Here is a 20,900-nt window from a genome sequence, read left to right on the forward strand (position 1 = left end):
TGATTAATGCTGCATGCCTTTCAGAATGGGCAGCACTATGGCATTCTCAAACAAAATAATAAACACCTTCAGACTAAACAGGATTCGAAAATCTGGCACTCTAGTGTCCGTGCATCAAGACGAGAAGTAATCCTTTCAAGAGCAAGAATAGGTCATACTCACCTAATTCACTTTCATTTACTCACAGGAGATTATCCACCACAGTGTCCTCATTGTTATATAAATATGACTGTTAAACACGTTCTCCTTGACTGTTCCTATTATAAACAAGACAGAATTTCAACCCTACAATCGCTGGTTAATTAACATTCATAACTCGAGAGAATTTGATGGTGACGAAGCCAGTATTTCTGAATTTTTCCTCTTCCTCAAGCAGACTGGAATTTTTAATCTTTTTTGATTAAGAACCTTAATTACTGTACGAGACTTTTTTATTTCCTTTTTATAATAAACGAATAGGCGCATTATAGCCAAGTAACAAACCCCCCATAACAACAACAGTTTCAGAAAGTACAAGTTTCATACCGTTATTGCTGTCTCTTTCGTAAGGGACACCTAGTAATGAGCATAATCAAAAGGTGATAAAATAAATAATCGGGTATGGATTATTGATAATTAAACGGAAAGGTATAATCGGAATGTAGCTGATGGGGAGGATGAACAGTTGGGTGCGCGCGTACACACACACACACAGATTGGTTGTGTGGCGAACTTATGCTTTAGTTTTGATAACATCACTTCGATTCCATTCATTGACATTTATTTTTTTTAAATTTCATAATTGGTTATGACAATCATTCAATTATTGAAATAATCGAATGATTGAAATAATTTATTATGAAGAGAATGGTTAAAATCATTGTCGATCATTTGGACCATCGACCTAAAATGCCTTTGGCTTATGCGTTGTCCCTCCATTTTTTACTGTTATCTGCCGACAAATACATTTTTATTCCCATCACGGCAAGTTGCCAGGGGTTTCAGGGGTAACAAGAGTAAAAAAGAAAGGAACAAATTATAATCACAGGACGTAGGATATCCCATCTTGTCTCGAATGCTCCTCTCAATACACACATTTCTGCTGCTTTATATAGCAGCCATTGGATAGGTAGCAGAATTCATGGACTTCTATCTCGGTAATTGTATTAAGTATATGTTAAAAAGTGAAAACAATATAATCAACAATTCCTGTTTTTGTCGTTATATATTGCGTCTTTATATCTTTTTTATATTTAGCCTTGAATTCGCATCCGTTTTGATAATTACCGCATTGCAAATGACTTTGAAACGACCACAATTCAAGTCATATTTGGTTTATAATTATCATTCGTGTCACTGGGGAATATGTGGGAGAAGCTGCAATGGGAACGTTTGTTATTCACAAAGTAGGCGGCAGTGACTTCCTTTTGATTGTCGGAGACGAGAGGTTGACATCAATTAGAAAATTATTTTTAGTGGGTGATGTAATGATTCGCAATTTGGAGGAGGGAGACTGTTAGTCCATATTTACGGAAAGAAACCATAACAGGCTTACTTAAGAGCTATACCCACGCGCATTTGGCACAGGCAGCGTATAAAGTGAAAACATTAAATGCTAAACGTTCTATACGCAGAGGTTTTAAAAGAAGACGCAAACATCTTGAGTTTTCTGTTGATGGGCAAGTTCGACATAAGAGTCTTGCGTTTCAGGGTAGAGGAAAGACCAAAAATAACTTTTTTTTTTTTTTTTGTTTAAAGGAGCGGAACTGTGTTCTCTTTATTAGAGGTGAGATGCACAGTCGGCCAAAAGGGAAGAGACAGTTACTGCTTGTGTGGGGTTTCATGCCGACGGTAAAGAGACCAGCTGCTGCTGCTGTAGAGGACCTCCCTATGTCACGTGCGCAGCAGGTGTTACTAGGAATGTTGGCAAAGTTCCGAGACAACTGCGACACAAAAGACGTTGTTTTGCCGCCTATGTAACTGCGTGTGTGGTAAGAAGGGCAAATGTCTTTCCTTGGGGACCGGAGAAAGACCGCTGAGGAGGGAAGGAGGGGCTGTGGGTAATTTAGAAATGTAACATTAACCGACTTCGTGAATGTAGGTAGAGATTTATACGGATGCAGACTCCCACGAATTCAGAACTGTTGCCAGTGTATTTTTAGGGGGAAGGCAGTTGGACCGTTAGAGCTGAAGCTTCCAACGGTGGCTCCGCAGAAAGCGAATGGTAAGACGTAGTCGGAGGTAAAGTGTAGAATAACACTCTGAAGGAAACGTCCCTCATTTAAGCTCAGAACTTCGTTTCTTTTGAACGAAATTTATCCTGATACCGGAGTCGAATATTTCAAGAAAGCATTCAGGGTTTTCTTGGAAGTTGTCTATTTTTAGAGAAACGTTTAAAACCGTTACTTCGTTTTTGTGATTGGGTTAAAGTCCTTTTAAATTTTTTTCCCCAGGATTACGACGACTGCAAATGTTTAAGAAAGAATTACGTAGGCGTATTTATTAAAAAAAAGAGGAAGAAAAAATGATGCAGCTTCTTTGTAGGCAATCGCTTAAAAAATTCCTAGTTTCTAATCCTATTTCTCTTTCTACAGTTAGAAGGCTAAGAAGTGGTTCGTCAAGGATTCTAATTATTTTCAATCATGAAGCAAATCACCAATGAACGTTAAAGGTCACCGTAGCGTATCGCTTTCCGATTTCTGGCACGGTATTAAATTCCGGAGATATGATGCTGAATATCACTTTGCGAAGGAAAAGTCTTAAATTTCTTTCTTACACTAGTGTGCGGCAAAGAAATATCAGAAAGGGATGTGGAAATAGGAAAAGAGAGCGTTACGTTCTTATCTATTCACCTCGGCGTGTTATAAGTTCAAATGAAAAATGTGAGCATCTTACATTTCATTTCAAATGTAATAAACTTCAAGGATCTACTTCAAGCTCTCATTTATCTCTTGGAAATCGAGTACTGCAGCGCTGGACAGAGATGGACTCCTTTTTATAAAGGAATTTCCTTCTTAAATGATCATATCCTAGACGTGTTTTTCCTCGCGGCTTCTATCTCTTCTAAACCCAACTTCATTCACTCACGTTTCGAAACTCTCGGCCGTGCTGTGGGTCGTTTACGTCTTCTGTGTCACTTTCAAAAACGGAAAGGCAAATAAAAAGGCTCCAGATGTTCATTGAACTGCATGTCGGATCTTCGGATATGCGAGTGGCAGAAAAATAAATTTAAATGCTGTTCATAAGCCTGAAATTTACAATCACTCTCTTTCTCTTATTACTTTATGCTAGCAGTGTATAGCAACGTTATCTTAAACTGTATACTAGCAATCAAAGAAGCAAATTCAAACTGTAATATACTCACCTTGAATGTATGCACGCGCACACATTTATGCACAAGCGAGAGCGAAGTATGCACTGGTTTGTTCTTTAACAAAAGTTAAAGTAAAAACTCAAATATTTTATTATTTCAATTAAAACCATTAATGTAACCATTTTAATATGCTTTAACAATATACAAAGACTGCACAAAGTGCAATACTTCAGACAGCTGCAATAATCAAAGAGGTTTACAAGAGAGAGAATATACAAGGACAGCACAGTATTTAGCAACCACTTGTGCTAAAACCGTGGTCAACTCATACACCGTTTCGCCACTCCGCTACGGCGATAATCCTTGAATACATATTCTAATAAGGCATGTGAGCAGCAATGCAGACACATCGATTCCTCGTGCTGAGAACGACGCTGTGAATTAGCGCCGAAGGTATCTTCACATTCTTGCGTAAAGGCTGGTGCAAGCTGAGTAAATCCTCCGTGGATATAGTGAATTCGTCAATTGCCACTCGTTTGTGGCGGCCTGGGTTCCAGTCCTGTTATAAACTGGAGAAATTTCTAAAGGCCCTTCATTCGAAGATGTAGTTAGTTGATCTGAGGCGGAGGGAGTGAGGTTTTACCCCATGAGTTCCAATTTTTCAGTCAGCACATCTTGCAAATTGGCCCGTAAACACACTTGTGCAGACCAAATGCACAATGGGGCACAATGGTCTAAGTCGCAGGTAAGCTAAAAAGTGAAACAAAGCTAGTAAGGATTCTGGAAAGGAGGCTATAATAGGCAACTCTGCTCATAGGGGATCATGCCCTATTGAAATGAGGAGTAAAAGATCTGTATGAGCATAATATCCCGGCTATATACTTTTCGTCTGGTAAAAGTTTCAGGAATGGAATTCCAAACTTTTAATACTTCATTTTCTGCAGTTTTCTTTGCTAATCCCGTCGCTAATCGTTCCCTTTCAATATTTTATAAATCAGCTCTGAGATCGATAATTTTTTCCTCCAAATTGAGCTGCTCCGAAATCAATCAATTGCATCTCAAAATTATCCAGGTCGATCCACTGAAACATTTTCGGGTTCAGTTCGGCCAGTTTTACACTGTCTGCAAACTTATTGAATTTTGCAGTTTCTTCCAATTCTCTGAACTTGACAAATCTTGAAGAAAACTGTTCAATAGTTGACTCAGTGATGTTCAGACCATTTAAAGGGTCTGACGATCTGTTTTCTCGTCAGTTTCAAGATCAGTGATGTATCTTTTTAGGTTTGGGAAATATTTAAAATTTCCACTGTACATCGCGTTTAAGAACTCCCAGCTTAATTTAAAATGCCTTTATGTTATCGAACATAACCTTAAGGGTCATACCAGAGCCCTCTAATTTGGCGTTCCAGTCATTTAAATGCGAGCCGAAATCTGTATAGAACATCAGTTGGAGTGCAGGCTGGTTCAGAAACAAATCACTGCATAAATGCAGTATTTACTGAATGGTGTAATGTCCCTACATGCCTGGCAGAGAGAACGGGCGTGCGCGGGTCGCGGCTCAAGATGGATTCCTGGAGTGATGTTGTTCGAGGGTTGCAATTTTTTGTGGGACGCTCTAATGAATTCTGCGTGCCCAAAAAAAGTGTATGCGTGCCATTGTTGGCCAGCCCTGCCCTAGGCATTTATAAAAAAAAAAAAAAACGTCCGGCTGTACACCCGAAAGCTGGATGTTTATTATGATTTTTTTAAATTCATTTTTATAAATGCATTCCATAAAAGGATGCACCATCCAATTCACGGATATCATAAAATAAATGTTTCTTAAATGAAATGTCTCAAGAACTCCAAGTTCTGGTACTACTAATTTAAAGCATAGCTCCCTTAACAAGTGTAAAATAAAACAAGCACTGTATTTTAAAATATAAAAAAAATATATATTATTTTTCATCCTGCGCTCAGAAAACTTTTTCAGAGCCTGTTGGAAAATGAGGGTGGAGTTCACAATGGGCGAAATTTAGACTTGGATTTTTTTTTTCCCCAAGAATCATCAGAGTGCTTACATCAAGGTTTTAGTCTGTTTTAAATAACGCATTTATCGGCTTATAAGACGCACTTTCTTTCATTATAAATACCATAACAAATCGCCCTGCGTCTTAGAAGCCGAAAGTGGCCATACAGAACATGTGCAAAACCGAGAGTCAACGTGCAGTAGTTAACGGATAGTTAACTACACTGGTGTGCAAAACTTAAGGACCAGTCCGGTTTTCACCTGTAGCTTCTCATAGGAGTGGCCTGGATATGGGAATAGCATACCAAAGGAACCTCGTGAAGTACAGAAATGATAAAGGAAACAACACCGACACAACGGAAACAAAGGGACTTGATTCAAAAATGGCAAAATAGCCCTCACTGCCAGGATACAGAAGCATCACTGCCAAAGATGGAAGATGAAAAGTGGTTCTCAGTAGGAGATATGGCCACCCCTAATGTCGATGCAGGCTTTGCACTGCCTGTCCATACTTAGAACAATGTTGTTGATAAGTTCTTGCGGTAACATCGTCCATTCCACTGTCAGCGCCGTCTTCAGCTGGTGAACAATTTCTGGTGGATGTGGGCGTGCCGCTAGGTATCTCCCCAGAGCGTCCCATATGTGTTCGATGGGATTTAGATCGGTAGAACAGGCAGGTCAATCCATACGAACGATGTACTACTTTCCAAAAGCGTATCAACAGCTGCAGTGCGATGGGGTATGGCGTTATCATCCGTAAACACGAACTCTGGGCCAATGGCACATCGGAACAGACGTACATGGGGAAAGATTACCTCAGTACAGTAGCGTGCACCGGTTACAGTACCGCCTTCCAGTATCTGGAGTTGTGTACGTCCATCCAAGATAGTAGGCCTCCGTAGCCGAGTGGTCATGAGCGGGAGTGCAGTAGCACACGCTCTTTGAGTAGACCGGAAAGCCCCTGACTGCTGAATACGGTCGATCTGCCAACCCGCACTGGACCAGCGTGGCAGATTATGGTCCGTTTCCTTCAACATGAGTTGTTGAGGAGGCTTCCATCCTGCAGTGGGTTGATAATGGCTGCACTTTACTTACTTACTTTACTATCCAAGATAACGCCTCCCCAGACGAGACCACCTCGATGGCATATATATCTTTTTCAGTGATGATTGCGGGGTGATACCGTATGCCAACCTGTCGCCAGATTAGCTGATGTCCAGAATCGCTGCTGAGACTGAATCTACTCTCATCAGTAAAGAGTACCTTACCCCATTGCGCTGCTGTCCAGTCCTTGTGTTCGATGCACCATTGTAAACCGTGTCTCCGATGACAGGTGTTAAAGGGACACAGCGTACTGGCCGTCGGGCAAACAGTCCACATTTGTGGAGTCACCTGGCCACAGTAAACCGCGATGTCCTATGTTGCTTTGCAGCTGGTTTGCAATGAATCCCGCTGTCTGGTGTCTCTCCCTTTGCCCAATGATGACCGCTAATATATAGCGGTCATCATTGGGCGTTATTTTGCGTGGACGACCACCACTGGTCCTTCAAACAGCTGTACCTCTCGTTCTGAAGGCCCACCACGCACGTGAGATGATGCTATGGGTGATACCGAACTCTGCAGCCACACTCCTCACACTTCGACCTTCCCCGAGCTTCCCAATTATTGACTCCGGGTAAAGTCATCCAGATGTTGTCTACTGGCCATTTCTTTGTCTTTAGCACTCTATGAAACCAATTTAACATCTGTAACTATCGTGCTCACCATTCGGTAATTTGCACATAACTGTTGCTTTTATCTGTTTATGGGAGCCCTCTCATCACGATTCAAATTTTTGCATGTGCACCAGCTTTCTACTGAACGGACAGGCTGTTTCGTTTGATGTTGCGGTTGTAACTTATAGTGTTGGTCCTTAAGTTTTGCACACCAGTGTTCTGGTAAGGTTTAAAGTATTTAGTATCTGACGGCACCAGGAGTTTCCCCTCATTTCCTTATTGTGTGCATTGTTTGTGAGACATATTTCTCTGTCACGGCCAGAGATTTTGAAAGGTGTATGGGTTTTTGTTTTCTAATGTAGTGTTGTGGTGTGTTGCTTCTCTGACCATTTAGCCTTTGGGCTCCTATTGGGACCCACCGTTACCACACTTTGCCACGAGGAGGCAGGTCAGGTACCCAGTAGATATTATTTGTACTCTGGCAGGCCCTGACACCTAGTTTCCAAAGATTTCATTGGCAAGGGCCTATGCGAAAAAAAAAAATAATGATTTACACTCGCTGTTGGAATTTAGACATTTACTTAAATTTTGCGGTTTTGTGGGGGAGTATAGGTATATTTGGGTCTAACGCCTGGGATTTCTCCCATCTCCGCATATGTGCATTGTATCGGACAAACCAGCGATTTAAAAGTATATGGGTCATGTGGCATGTAGCATGTTGTGCCCTTGTTCATCCGGCCTGTTAGCCGCCGGGCGCCTAATGGGACCCGACGTTACCATACCTCGCCACGGGGAGACCGGCCGGGTGTTACCTGTATAGTACACTGGCGGGTCCTGCCACCTACTGTCCTGGGATTTCAGTGGCTAGAACTTATAAAAAAAAAAAAAAAAAAAAAAAAAAAAAAAAAAGTTATTAGCGTTTGCTAGAATAATTTAGAAGCTTGCGAGGGGCTATACGCTGAAATAATATTTTCTATATGCCTAAATGGGTCGGGCAGGAAATTTTGATGTAGTTAAATTTGGACGCGTGGTGCTGAAAACGCTGTGAGAGTCAACAGTAAAGGGGGGTGTGAAGACTGAAGGCAAGAGAAGGAAGTAAGAGAAGGGAAGAGATTTGGGGAAGGGAAGGAGTGGGGTAAAAGCCCCCTCTCCCCACGGGAAGGGAAAGACAGCACTATTCAAGAGAGAAACAGTGTATGTTGAGTCATGTGACAACCTTGGATGTCCTTTAGTCCAGGTGCCCAACAGAGCAAGATGGGGTTCTTCTGTGGTGTCTTTGAACAAGTTGACTCTTATTTGTGTTTCCATTACTCTGGGCCATTGAGGGATGGCTGTTGTCTCGTGATTGATATTGTCCTATTCATGGATTTGTGAACTTTTGGGATACCTCCACTCAAAGGGAGGATAGGGTTCGTTGTCTTGTGAACAGATTTTGCGCAAAAAGTGTGAATGCTTTGTAGGTCTCTTCCTCTTGTAGAACGATGTCCTCCTGGTTTCGAAGAAACGAGTGAATCTTGGTGTATAGTTGACATCTGAGGTCCTCGTATTGGTCACACTCGTAGACCAGGTGCTCCCAGGACTCCTCCAGTCCACAGGAGCACAGTGGAGTAGCTGAGATTCCAAAGTCATATAGCCTCTTTCTAAACGAGCCATGTCCGGTCAATAGGTAGGTGGTTTGGAATCCGGGCGAAAACAAGGCTGGGGAGAGTGGATAAATTTGTCTGACAACCGGTATAAACTTCTTAGTAATAGAGCCTTTGTTAGTGAGGTTCCAGCGATTTTGCCATAGTGATTTCACGTGTCGCAAAATTCGTCTGTTCTCTACGGTTTTTGAAATTGTTGGGTCGGTAGTGAATCCTATATGAGAGACTAATTTTCCTTTGGAATGTTGGTACAGCAACCCCCAGCACACAATCTCCAAGTCCAGGGGAAGGCATTCCGCCAGGACCTGGAGCGCGTTGATGCTCACAGTGCAGCAAGCTCTTGTCGTTATGAGTAATATCTATCGGTGTGTCATCTCCAGTTTTTTCTTGTTGACAGCTGTGCTAGTTTTTATATACCAGGCAGCTGCATAGGCTAGTGCTGGGATAAAGAATGAATTATAGTGAACGCCAAGGGCCCTCTTCTTCAGGCCTCAGTCTTTCCTAGTGACTCTAGCCAGTAGGCTCGCATATCTTCTTATTTTTATTCTCAGGTAGCAGAGATGTGGTGTTGAAGCTAAAGTTTCTGTGAAGTATCACTCCGAGGTATTTTATTTCTGTTAGCAACTTTATGGTTTTCCCGTTTATCTTAATCTGCGGCGGTCTTCTAGGGTCAAGGAATCCTTTGAGAAGTATTGAACTTGTTTTGTCTGAGGAGATAGTAAGGAGATTTGCACTAGCCCAATTTTGCAAGTTGCTAGTCGTGCCCGGCTGTCAGCCTGCAGCATCGGAACCAGGTCATCCGCATAAGCCTGGGTTTTAACATTTGGAATATCCAAATTAAGGAACTCGTCTAGGACCAGGTTCCACAAGAGCGGCCCCAGGACAGAACCCTGAGGGCAGCCCCTGTGGACCGGCCTAGAAACAGAGGCGTATGGAGTGGTAACAGTGATTCGCCTGTTTTCAAGATAGGATTTGAGGCATTGATATAAGTCTCTTGTGATATGAGCCTTCCGGAGCCTGGCCAGAACAGGAGGCCACCAGAGAGAATCAAAGGCTCCTGCGAAGTCAATCGATATTAGGAGGAAGTATTTTGTGTTGCAATTTTTAGCTGTTTCAATAATATTTTCCAGAGCCTCTACAGCCGAGCGCCCCTTCCTAAAGCCACATTGATTAGGTGACATGAGGTTTGATTCTTAGAAGTGGTTGTGGGTACTCTGTCCGTATACGGGGGGGGGGGTTGATTTAGCCTTTTGATAACGATTTTGACAGTCTTTTAAAACTACGAAATTCCGTGCCGCCGCCACCGGTTGTGTTCTATTTGTTTTCCCTGCTCATGGACTATCGCACGGCATCGCAGTTTCTATTGAAGTAAAGCCCGCTGCAAAACTGCCAAGTCGATCTTGTCCCATTCCTGTTGGCAGACTTTCCACAAACCTTCAACAGTTCTGGGGTGGCGGTTTCCGAGAGAGCTCTTTTCAAAAGCTCCTGTGCATATCCAGTGAAGGCTATGTATACCTTCTTGCACTCGAGGAGGTATTGCTCCTGGTCTTTGTGTGGACATGTGTTTTTGTAAAGGGCGACCAAGAACGTCTTTCAACTCCGCCTCGTATCTCCGTGAAGAACAGTATCACTACAAATGGACCAGATATGTGTGTGACGCAGGTTTGTGTGTTCTCTTTGGGAAAGAATTCTTGTTATAAATTGGCAGCAGAGGTCATCATACTGGGGACAGTCAAACATGAGATGCTGCCAAGTTTCATGTTCGCCGCGGAGGCAGTTAGAATCGTCAGATATTTCAACTGTTGTCAATTTTGCATTGAAGGCACCATGTCCGGTCAATAAGTAGGTAACGAATAGACCAATTCTTTGTCAGATTCCAGCTCCGCTCGCAAAGGCTTGCCAGCGGACCTCTCCTATATCCATGATCAGGAAATCATCCAACAGCAGGTTCCACATAGTTGGTCTCAGCACAGATCCCTGCGGACAGCCTCTGAAAATTTGTCTTTTTATTGTCTTGTAACGGTTGTTGACCATAATGGCTCTGTTAGTAAGGTAACTCTTGATCAGATTATAAAGGATACCAGGCAACCTGGCCCCCACCGATTGGCCCAGGTCGCTAGGCCACCGCAAAGTGTTGAACGCTGCGGCAAAGTCGACAGATATAGCAAGAAGATATTTTTCGTCGCACAAACATATTTCATATGTTTGTGCGACAAGGTTTTGAATGGCATTAACGGTGGATCGACCCTGCTTGAAGCCATATTGCTTGGGTGATGGTAGATTCGCTAGTTGATAGTGGTGTTAGATTCTTGCAAGCTTCCAGTCTCGTGGAAACGATCCAGTTAACATACACAGGTTGAAGAGTTGGAGCAGTAGGTCATGGTCGATTTCAGTAACCTTTTTGATAATTTTCGGCTCCAGTAGGTCCGGACCCGGGCATTTTTTTTGCAGTGATGTTCGAGGAAACTTGGAGGTGCTCCTCTTTAGAAAATTGTGGTTCCACATTGTTGTTTCATAGCTGTCATTTGCTCTGCAGGTTTGGATTTGTTCCATGGTTTGTGGGTCCACATGGGAGTGAAAAGCGATGTCTAGAATGTTATTTATTGATGCCTCCCAAGAGCAGGTTGTGGTTCCTTGCGGGATAACCGTGGATGTCACTACTTCGCCCCTTGGGAGTTTATTCGTGGTAACTTTGTACACCCCCCCTAGCGTTCTGGTATTAATCAAGCCCTGCCAATGATTATTTTTTATTCTTGCGTATAGGGGCGGAATATGCATTTCATGCTTCTCTGTACGGTTCTCTGGATGCATCAACCTCCTGTCTTTCTATTTTGGACTTCTTTGCGTAGTCGTTGCAGTTCACATGACAGCGCCTGATGCCGGTAATTTTTTTTTGATTGCTGTGTTTGCAGCGTTTGTGATAATTTCTGTGATGGTCCTTTGCAGTTTGTCAGGGGTTCTGGCGTTATTCAGTTCGAGTATTCTTCTGTTTTTGTTGGCTGTTAGAGTTTCCGTGAATAGTTCCCAGTTGGCTGTTTGCTGTGCATAGTGATACACATTCTTCTTTCGGTTGGTTGTCGATGGAGTTTCCTGTTTAATTGGAAGATTAGAACCCTGTGGTCTGGTGTGGTCCAGGAATCCGGAATCGTCCAATCAGTAATGCTATCAGCGATGTTGCGGATGGAAAGGGAGACGTCAATAGTTGCCACCTATCTGAGGTTACAGAATGTACGTAGCTGATTTGGTCTGTTTAAGATGGTAATGGATGCGCTCGCTATAAATTCCTCCAGACGCTGCCGTTTCTGGTACCCTGTCTGTCAGCAGTGTGACTATGCCAGGGAGGGACCTACAATTGGTATCAGCTCCGATGATGATTTTTTTCCAACTTGGACCGTGTTAGTTACGTAGTCCAGGTACCTTGTAGCCGCGATGATGTCTTCGCCAGGCCTGTAATATATTGAGACAATGTAGAAGGCACCAAATTCAGTGATAAACTTGGGCGCAGTCCGCCCAGGCTGGACATAAGTGAGAGATTTTTATGGCCTTTATATCCTGATTTCGTATGAGGATGGCACCAAGGTGTTTCCTCCTCCGTCTGTATGATTTTTGTAGGTTAGGGGATATCCCCTAACGAGCTTGGTGCTAGTTTTACTGCTATACACTTTTCAGTAATTACCAGGCTGTTGTTGGAGTAACAAGTGAATTCCGATTATACATTTAAGCCCTAATCAATGGCGCCTGTCATTGATTAGGCCATGACGAGGATAATTATGATGATGATCATATCTGTAATGCTTAATTGAATAATACTAAAATAATAAGAGCAATAATCCTATACCTTTCTTTATTGGATTTTATTTTTATTGAATTTTAAATTTCCATTGTACTTACAATACATTTTTTGCAAAAGTTTTTTTATTTTTTTTATTTACTGTTCCAAAATTAGGCTGCTTCTTCCACGCCGTAGGCCTTATAAGCCGACAAATACGGTATATCTTAAAGGATGACTGCACTGTAATTAAATTTATAGAATTCATATTAACCTCATTTCATGCGTGTCACATTTCTATAGCGGAATTGCGCCTCTCTCTCTCACTTGTATTAAGTCTGAAAATAATATCAGGGTTTCTTCGAAGTGCGCTAACTTAATGCATAAGTTATCTTACCTTCACGACTTGGTAGTGGATATTTGAGAAGTTGAAACTGATTGAGCATGGCACGGTTTTTCAAACTGGAAAGTGGAATGCAATGTGCTATCATCACAAAACTATGGATAGGAACTCCGGCCAATGGAAGAAGGTCATTAATATACAAGAGGAAAAGAGTGAGGCAAAGAACTGAACCTTGGGGACATCAGCATTAGTGGAGAAGTTAAAAGACAGCGCCATTTACCATCACCCTTAGTGAGCGATCAGAGAGAAAACTGGATAACCAATTACAAAAACACAGTTGGCAAACCATAAGATGTAAGCTTGTTTAGAAGACCTTTATGCCAAACACGATCGAAAGCCTTTGAGATGTCAAGAGCAACTGCTTGTGTTTCACCGAAATTTTTCATTGAATTAGTTCATAAATGGGTAACATAAGCCAGAATATCACCAGTGGATCGACACTGACGGAATTCATACTGGCGATCGTTGATCAGACGGAAGGTTTCTAGGTAGTTTAAGAGTTGGCGGTTAATTGATATTTCCGTTACTTTTTTCCCGTACCTTTCTTAGCATCAAGATTCGTCAAAATCCTTTTGACAGAAGACCACAGGAGGCATTGAACGGAGCGTGTTGGGAATGGTGGGAGTTGTTTAACCTAGATCATTAATACATGAGTTGAAAAAGGAGTAAAAATGGGATGCTAGCAGGGCAGTTTTATCCTTGGCTGAAGTGACAATAGAACCATCTGGTTTTGACAGAGGTGGGAGCAGAGATGGGAAAAGTTGCGGTCAATGGCTTTGGCAAGAGACCATAATGCTCGGCTACCATTAGGGCAAGAAGCAAGTTTTCTACTATTAGTCTGCTCAAAATCTAGTTTGGACTGATTAATAACTGTTTTACAATTGTTGCGAGCTTTGGTGTAGACAGAAAATTAAACTGAAAAATTGGAAACAAGCCAATTACAATATGCAACGTTCTTCTCTTGAACGGCCTTAGCACATTTATTGGAAAACCATTCCTACAAGAATAATTTCACTGACACGATCTGAACAAACGTTAACATCAGAAATTTTGAAACAGTAATCCGAACAAGGAAAAGAAGAAACGAAATCTCGCAGGTCATCCCATTTTGCATTCTTGTAATGCCAAACAATACGAGGTTGGTAATAGCCCTGAGATAAAGGCTCCATTGGAGAAGAGACAATCACCAATTTGTGATCTGACGTGCCTAAAGGACCACTCACTTCGACCGTGTACTTAGAAGGGTTGTTTGTGAGAAAAAGATCGAATGTGTTGGCTGTATGGTTAGGATAGTCCAGTATTCTTGTAGATAAATGAACAATCTGTGCAAGGTTATTAGTAATTGCAAAAACCTCAGCATCTCGACCAGCGGGGGTCGGTGTGGCTAGAAAATGGAAGCTAGCTGGAGTTGTGAAAGAGTTCTAAAGTCCGACACATCCTGACATGCATTCCAATGTGGTGGCACCTGGGAGTTCAACAACACTAGAATCCTCTCAACAAACAACCAAAACAACAGAAGGAAATTTAAAGAAGCCTTCCTCATAAAAACGTTTGGAGTCTGTAGTTTTAAATGAATTCTTTCTTAACAACATGAGTGAGAACTATTTGTGGTTGATACATTCATTGACGGCCATATTTCAAGAGAATATGGCAATAATGGAAAAGAAGGAGAATTCTGTGATGAATATATATCAGGCTGTACAAAAAATGTGCCGTTCTTTGCAAGGAAGATGTATAATAAGTTTGTAACTCAAAATTCGTTATTATTGCAAAAAAATTGTGAAAATGGAAAAGATTATGATATTGACAATTTAAAAATGAAATGGAAAGTATGTATACTCAATCATTAGCATGTATAAAAATAGGGACAAAAAATTTGGAACAGTTTAAAAGATGTTCCAAAATGGGATGATATACAGAGTTCTTTGGATTTTTTTTTTTTTTTTTTATGAAAAAGGAGTAAAAATCGCCGATAGTAGATTATTTGACCAATTTATGAATTTTAAGGAATTTGTTCTGAGTAAAAGAAAGATGATAAGTGGGAAAACTTATTAGCCCATAGAAAGTGGGCTGAATATTAGAATTAAAATCAAATTAAATTAAATTAACATTAGAATTAAATGGAAACAAATACTGTGAATAGTATTTTGTTAATTACGTATAATTTTGAAATGGATTGTACAACATTTTATGATTATTTACTTTTTAATCCAACCTTACTGCAAATGACCCCAGGGACTCGCATCTGGTGAGTATGGGCTTGGCACACCCAGGGTCCTGAGCTGGATATCACCATTCTTCTATTTCTTGGTGATTTCCTTCTCCTTTTGACACTTTCTCTCTCTCTCTCTCTCTCTCTCAGGGTAACTATTTTTTTTTTTTTTGGCTGGTGCAGCATAAGCTTCAGGCTTCCTTGCACCATGTAGCTATTAATAATAATAATAATTGACAGTAACGATAAAATATTGTAATTTTTTGTAATAAATATAATTTTTAAAATGTCCTCGTTTTTAAAACTAAAAAGTCCTAGTTTTTGAATTATAGATCTGGTAACCCTATATAAAAGACAATCTTCGCTTCTTAATTATTTAACATCGATTACCTTTGACAAATGTTAAAAATTCCGCAGTACGTGATCGCTGGTCGAACACGAGGGCACGCAAGTACATACTCTTGAATGACCACCTTTCAAACCTAACTAATAAATGCAGTTCTGATCTTGTGAACTCGTCTGAGCATGTGTGGTTGTTCTGAAGTAGGTATAAACAGAAAATTTATTTGCATTCTCATTTCGGGATATATTCAGTGAACTATTAGAACAAATAAAGCCCCTAAATTGTGCGTGCTGAATGCAGCGAACCGCCTTTCGACTGTTGTAGTTGTCCTGGACCAAAGTATTTTGCGCCTCGGGGATTAAAAATTTTTCGGCGCCCTTTACTAAGGATATATATATATTTTTTTGTCTGATTGTTCTTCTGTTTTTGGCGTCTCTTAAAGAATGGCGTTCCGGGCAATGTCCCTGCTAGCCCGCACCTTAACCCGGCATTGTAGTTATATCAAATTACAGAACATATTCCCTCTAAATAACTAGGCGTCCCTATTTTTATAGTTAATAGGACCTTCCCAGATAAACAAGCGACTCAGACGGAGATGTAAGGAATGATATGAGCTACAAAATTCAGTTATTCGCCTCATGCCATTTACATCCAACATGACTAATTTCGTTATGGACGTTATTGTCGGATGTTATATTGCTGGCTTGTCGATTTGGACAATTGCTTTGGACGGCCTACACCGTTCATCGTAGACGATGTATGCTTGAATTTCATTATAACATCATGAAATGGAAGCTTAATGGCAGTGCAACAGGAAGGTCAGTAAGCTCACTCCAAGTGAATACATGGCACTCGAAAAGGTAGTAGGGAAATCTTCAAAACGCATCCTAAAAAATATCAACCAGGGACCTTAAAGTATCAACAAGGGTTGCAGTCTGTACGAACACGCTACTTTCGGAGCTTCACATCCTCGGTTTTCGCCGCTATGACCATTCCATCTGGGTGTAGTGTCATTGATGGAATTCGAACTGAGGTCTTTTCCACCCGGTGTGAGAAGGACAGTAATTATATTAACTGTGCTACGTAAGGCTGGCAATCCTAAGTTTTTTTTTTCGTAAATGAATTTCAACAAAAGAAGTACAGTGGTCCCGGTTCTGATTCCGCTTATAATATATAAATTGGAAGGCCCTTGAGGCCTTTTAGAAGTAGTGTTGAGTCAGTCAGTATAGGGTCTCCCCTCTCTGTTTTTTAATCCTGTAAACAGATAAACAAAGAACAGTCAATATAACAAGTAACCTAATTACCTATCTAAACACACCAAATCAATACTTAAGGTCTGATTCAACCGTTTTGCACACGTTTAAATAAATAAATTTTCTGTTTATAATCCGGGACGACCAGAGGAGTTCACAAGGTAGAGAGAATACAAGAAACAGCACCGTATTCAGCAGTCACGGGCTTGAACCCGGGTTACTCAAGGCACGTATACTTATGCACCCGCGTGCCTGACCACTCGGTTACGGCGGCTTTGTGACAAGGCATTGATGATTTCAACTTCAGCATAAACCATTCTGCTGTGTGTAGCATGGCACTTCGATTATTGTTCTTAATCTTCTCATATCTGTAGTAGTTAATAAAATTGAATGCACCATATCACATAAGGTTCATTTCATGTTACTTCTTTCTGAGAATATAATTACCCAAAACTGAGGTGCCAGTCTGCATATTTCAGGCGTTTAACAACAGGGTCATGCCGGAGAGCATTTCACAATAAGAGCTAACAGTTTGAATCGCATACCCTCTACAACGGTAGATGTTCGCATATTAAAGGCTCTGCACGGAAGTCAGTTCATCTTATTTATTTTTCAGTTGATTGTAAGATACAATCGCCACTTGTACGGCGTGCAAGCCAGCGGGGTTGCACGCCTTGTAAGACTCAGATTTTCTCAATCGGGATGATGTCTGTAGATCTAAATGGCCATTCTATCCTGAAGGATATCTTCGCTTTATAGCTGATCATATGAAAAATGCCACGGACAATGAGGGTGGGTGGATATGGATGCTAAGCATCCCTGACACAGAAGGGCACCACCAAAACGTTTCTGAAATGGTTATAATAGCCATAACAAAAGAGAATGAGCCCTCATAATCAACCTTGCAGTAGGTCTCTGATTCCATTGCATGTTCCTGCACATGAAGAAGAGCATTAGTATTATTTTTAACAGACAGAAACAGAACTCCTAATAAAGTGTGATAAATTATACTCAAGCAAAAAATAACAATAATTACATTATGTAGGATAACATTTCAAATGAGTGAGTGGGTCTACGCAGATTTTCTTTTTGAGCTTAGAATATTTGAGCATGGGACTGAGATGTGAATGGTGTAACTGGCAAAATGGAAATTAAAAAAAGTTGCGCTGCCAAAATATTTTAGATTTCAGGTCTCGAAGATTAGCCAAATGTGAAGAATCACTGCGTTATTAATTTACTTTGATAGGAAAGAATCCAGTGGCACTTTCTAAATGAGAACAGAAGCAAAGCTGATTTTAATTATTCGATGGAAGATAATGTACCTACAAAACTTACAAACAACTAAGTACTTATGACTAATGATAAACTGTATTTATTATTTAGGCCGAGTGGTCAGCGCGAGGGTACATAAGTACACGCGCTTTAAGTGATTGCTAAATACCGGTTATAAAATGTGTCTGTTTTGAGAATAAAACTGTAGTTTCATCAATATCGATTTGTATAATTAAAACTCGATAAAAAGAAGAGCCGACTTTTGGTTGGGTGCATTGTGAGGAATAATCTTTTATTGCTGTAACTAATTTTCAAGATTTGTCCATTTATGACACCGCTGCGTTGAAAGCCTGCATTACAGGCTTTATCAATTGTTAGATACAATCCTCATTCCGTCCTGGCCAGGGTTCAGCAGAAGTTATATTCTCTTTATGAATGTACATTTGACATCCGGTTCTGCTGGATGCCAAGCAGGGCCGCCGCAAGTGGATAGGCAAAGTAAGCGTCGCTTACGGGCGGCAGTTCAGGAGGGCGCCAAATTTTTTTTTCTTACATATACAAGTCTGTTTAAAGAACTTCTTTATAGAGAAATTTGATATTTAGCGATTTTCAGTAGAACGAAGAAAATTTCCATATAACCGACGGATTACGAGAGACTTTACTGGGAACGCATTGTTCGCATCTATTCCGTTAATTGAGTCAATTAGTGCTGCTGCTAAGCACGAATTAAGAGCCAAAGGGATTACCATTCTGCAACTTAGTGTTACTTTTAAAATCTATCCAACTGCTTGTCCGACATACCATTCGCGCTGGTCATCTGATTGGTTTTATACAATCAGATGATCAGCCTGATTTTCATCGTTTACCAGTATTCAACAAGGCAGGCAAATAATTCATTTGAAATAAATACAGTACAGGAAATTGCAGGCACATTAATTTTCTTATCAGGATCTGTGTTTCATATTTATATTTTGCAGTTATAAAATCTTCTTTTTCTTCAAGTTCTCTGTCTTCAGGCAAGTTTAGGGCTTCATTGACGCCATGCTTCTCTATCTTGTGCTATACTTTTAAGTCCTGCATAATTTCCTCTTACCATCCAATCCATCATTCCAATTCTCCTTCTGCAAACAGTTCTCTTTCCACACATCTGCCTCTCAATCTCTTTCCTCAGCATGCTTTCTCTTTTCAATACATGTCCTATAAAGTTATTTTGTCTCCTTAATTCTTTACAAACATTCTCTCTTGTACTTTCCGCAAAATCTCATTCTCACTCTGTCTAGCCATTTCACCCTCCTCCACACTCACATCTCGAAAGTTTCTTCACATCACTCTCCCACACCCACATCTCGAAAGCTTCTAGGCATCTAATCTCCTCTTTCCTGGTGTCCATGTCTCGGAACCATATGGTACAACAGTCCATATTAATATTTTCATCATTTGCTTTCAAATTTCTTCTCAACAGTTCGTTTTTATTTGTTCCAAGCTTTTCCCAATTTCTGTCATTATGCTCCCCAAGTATCTGTATCTCTCGACCTGTTCCAACATTATTTCATTTAATGTTGTATTGATTCTTCTTCCTGGCCACTTTGAAATTAACATTACCTTGGTTTTATTGCTGTTAATCTTCATATTTTGTAATCTCCTTTATTGTACTGTTCAAGATGTTCAAAGATGTCTAATAATTCTTCATTATTAGCAATCAATATCTAGTCATCTGCAAATCTTATCGTCTTTATCTGCCCCTTCCAACTTTTACTTCTCCTTTCTGCTCTTCTTTGAACTCTTTCATCAGTGCTTCTGCGTATAAATCAAATAGTACGGGGTACATGGACCATACTTGCCTTAAACCCCTACCAATGGGAAATCATGGAATATTTTAAAGAAAATAGAACAGAGGAAGCGTTCCAAAATATTCTCAATTCGGCTAATAATATGGCTACTATCAGTAGCATTGCCGCTTCGTTTCTAGAAGTAAGCACTGTAAGTAAAATACGTACATGTATTGAAAAAACGTCATTTCGATTATGAACATAGAGAGGAAGCTATTCAGGATCCGCAACAAAATTTCAAATTTAATTTTTTCTTTCAAATTAGGGACACAATTTTCTCGTTAATTGAAAGGTTTAGAAATATGAAAGAACGTGTAGAAATATTTAAAATATTTTATAATATTTCTGAAATAAAAAAAAAAAGGTGATATAACGATGTCTTAAATCTTTGCAAAGATTTACGTAATAAATTAAGTGACCTTGATCATAACGAGTCTGATATCGATGGTTTAGAATTATTTGAAGAACTTAGAGTACTTAAAATTTATATTAAAGACAATAGTACTCCATTTTAAGTGTTAATATTTAAAAAAAAATTACAGATACTTTTTAAAATGTAACATTTGCATTAAAAATTTATGCAAATGAGGGGAACAAAGGGGTGCTCTTACCAAGAAAGGCCTAAGTTCTGCAAATTGCAGCTTCTGGGGACTAGGCTCCTGCAAGGTGATCTGATTGAGGTGTATAATGCCTTGAATGGGTTGAGCAGGCTCAATGTTGATGGGATTCTTCCTCTTGGTCAGATTACGCACTTGTGAGAGCATAAATTCAAACCGAGGAAACACAGTTGTAAAACAGTTGTTCGGAAATTTTCATTCAGCCAGGGAGTGGTTGAATGTGGAACAAACTTCCATCTGTTATTGTGGAAGTTGATAGCTTAAATAAATTCAAGCAAGAACTGGACAAACTTTTGGAGCGGATGGGGAGGTGAATGGGATATGGGTTTTTTCCTTTTTTTTTTTTTTTTTGTCTGATGCTGTATAAGCTTGCTTTCTTGCATCATATGCCACTATTAATGCTAATGCCAATTTTTCTGACAATTTTTCCAGTTTCAGTTGTCTCAGGTGAACGGAGTTTTTCAAAATTAAAATTAACGAAAAATTATCTACGATCGACAATATATCAGCAACGTCTCTAATTTGGCAATAATTTCAATGGAAA

This window comes from Mastigoproctus giganteus, chromosome 3, assembly GCF_048544385.1.
Source record: "Mastigoproctus giganteus isolate SK-2022 chromosome 3, ASM4854438v1, whole genome shotgun sequence".
Taxonomy (NCBI): Eukaryota; Metazoa; Arthropoda; class Arachnida; order Uropygi; family Thelyphonidae; genus Mastigoproctus; species Mastigoproctus giganteus.